Here is a 2,500-nt window from a genome sequence, read left to right as displayed (position 1 = left end):
AAAAGACATAGACGTAAGACCTAGGCAGAAAATCTAGGTAGAAAAGCTATTCAAAAAGTCCTAGAGGGCAGCCCTAGGCAAACGACCTAGACGGGAGACCTAGGCAGAAGACCTAAGTAGAAAAACTATTCAAAAAGTCCTAGAGGGCATCCCTAGGCAAAAGACCTAGACGGGAGGCCTAGGCAGAAGACCTAGGTAGAAAGGCTATTCAAGAAGTCCTAGAGGTCATCCCTAGGCAAAAGACCTAGACGGGCGATCTAGGCAGTAAATCTAGGAAAAAAAATCCTAAAGGGCCACCCTAGGCAAAAGACCTAGACAGGAGACCTAGGCAGAAGATCTAGAAACAAAAGCTAGCAAAAAAGTCCTAGCGGGCAACCCTAGGCAAAAGACCTAGCCGGGAGACCTAAGCGGAAGATCTAGATACAAAACATAGGAAAAAAGTCCTAAAGGGTAACCCTAGGCAAAAGACGTAGACGACAGACTAAGGCAACAGATCTAGGTAAAAGAAAACTAGAAAAAACGTCCTAGAGGGCAACCCTAGGCAAAAGACCTAGACGGGAGACCAAGGCAGAAGATCTACATTCAAAACCTAGTAAAAAAAAGTCCTAAAGGGTACGCTAGGTAAAAGACCTGGACGGGAGACCTAAAAAGAAGATCTAGATACAGAACCTAGGAAAAAAGTCCTAGAGGGTAACCCTAGGCAAAAGATCTAGACTGGAGACCTAGGCAGATAATCTAGGTACATAACCTAGACAATAAGTCCTAGAGGGCAACCCTAGGCAAAAGACCTAGACGGGAGACCAAGACAGATGATCTAGGTACAAAACCTAGACAAAAAGTCCTACAGGGCAACCCTAGACAAAAGACCTAGACGGGACACCTAGGCAGCAGATCTAGGTACAAAACCTAGACAAAAGCTCCTAGAGGGCAACCCTAGGCAAAAGATCTAGACAGGAGACCTAGGCAGAAGATCAAGATACAAAACCTAGGAAAAAAGTCCTAGAGGTTAGCGCTAGGCAAAAGACCTAGACGGTAGACCTAGGCAGAAGACCTAGGTACAAAACCTAGGAAAAAAGTCCTAGAGGGTAACCCTAGGCAAAAGACCTAGACGGGAGACATAGGCAGGAGATCTAAATACAAAACCTAGCAAAAAGTCTTAAAGGTCAACCCTAGGCAAAAGACCTAGACGGGAGACCTAGAAAGTAGATGTAGGTACAAAACCTAGACAAAAAGTCCTAGAGGGACACCCTAGGCAAAAGACGTAGACGAGGGACCTAGGCAGAAGATCTAGGTACACAACCTAGACAAAAAGTCCTAGAGGGCCACCCTAGGCAAAAGACCTAAACGAGAAACCTAGACAAATGATCTAGGTATAATACCTAAACAAAAAGTCCTAGATGGCATTTCTAGGCAAAAGACCTAGACGTGAGATCTAGGCAGCAGATCTAGGTACAAAACCTAGACAAAAAGTCCTAGAGGGCAACCCTAGACAAAAGACTTAGACAGGAAACATAGGCAGAAGATCTACGTACAAAACATAGACAAAAAGTCCTAGAGGGTAACCCTAGGCAAAAGACCTAGATGGGAGACTTAGGCAGAAGATCTAAATACAAACCCTAGAAAAAAAATCCTAGAGGGCAACCCTAAGGAAAAGACCTAGACGAGACACCTAGGCAGAAGAAATATATACAAACCCTAGAAAAAGGGTCCTAAAGGGCAACCCTAGGCAAAAAATCTAGACGGGAGACCTAGGCAGTAAATCTAGGTACTAAACCTAGCAAAAAAGTACTAGAGGGCCACTCTAGGGAAAAGACCTAGAAGGCATACCTAGGCAGAAGATCTAGGTACAAAGCCTAGCAAAAAAGTCCTAGAGGGCAACAATAGGCAAAACACCTAGACGGGACACCTATGCAGAAGATCTAGATACAGAACCTTGGAAAAAAGTCCTACAGGGTAACCCTAGGTAGAAAAGCTATTCAAAATGTCTTAGGGCATCCCTAGGCAAAAGACCTAGACATGAGACCTAGACAGATGACCTAGTTACAAAACCTATTCAAAAGTCCTAGAGGGCCACACTAGCCAAAGACATAGACGTGAGACCTAGACAGAAGATCTAGTTAGAAAAGCTATTCAAAAAGTCCTAGAGGGCGTCCCTAGGCAAAAGACCTAGACGGAAGACCTAAGAAGAAGACCTAGGTAGAAAGGCTATTCAAAAAGTCCTAGAGGTCATCCCTAGGCAAAAGACCTAGACGGGAGATCTAGGCAGTAATTCTAGGTACAAAACCTAGAAAAAGAAGTCCTAAAGGGACACCCTAGGCAAAAGACCTAGACGGGAGACCTAGGCAGAAGACCTAGGTAGAAGGACTATTCAAAAAGTCCTAGCGGTCATCCCTAGGCAAAAGACCTAGACGGGAGATCTAGGCAGTAATTCTAGGAACAAAACCTAGAAAAAGAAGTCCTAAAGGAACACCCTAGGCAAAAGACCTAGACGGGAGACCTA

This window comes from Oratosquilla oratoria, chromosome 10 (assembly GCF_046742065.1).
Source record: "Oratosquilla oratoria isolate Oo_2021 chromosome 10, ASM4674206v1, whole genome shotgun sequence".
Classification (NCBI taxonomy): domain Eukaryota; kingdom Metazoa; phylum Arthropoda; class Malacostraca; order Stomatopoda; family Squillidae; genus Oratosquilla; species Oratosquilla oratoria.
The sequence above is the reverse complement of the archived record's forward strand: the minus strand, read 5'-3'. Positions refer to the sequence as shown.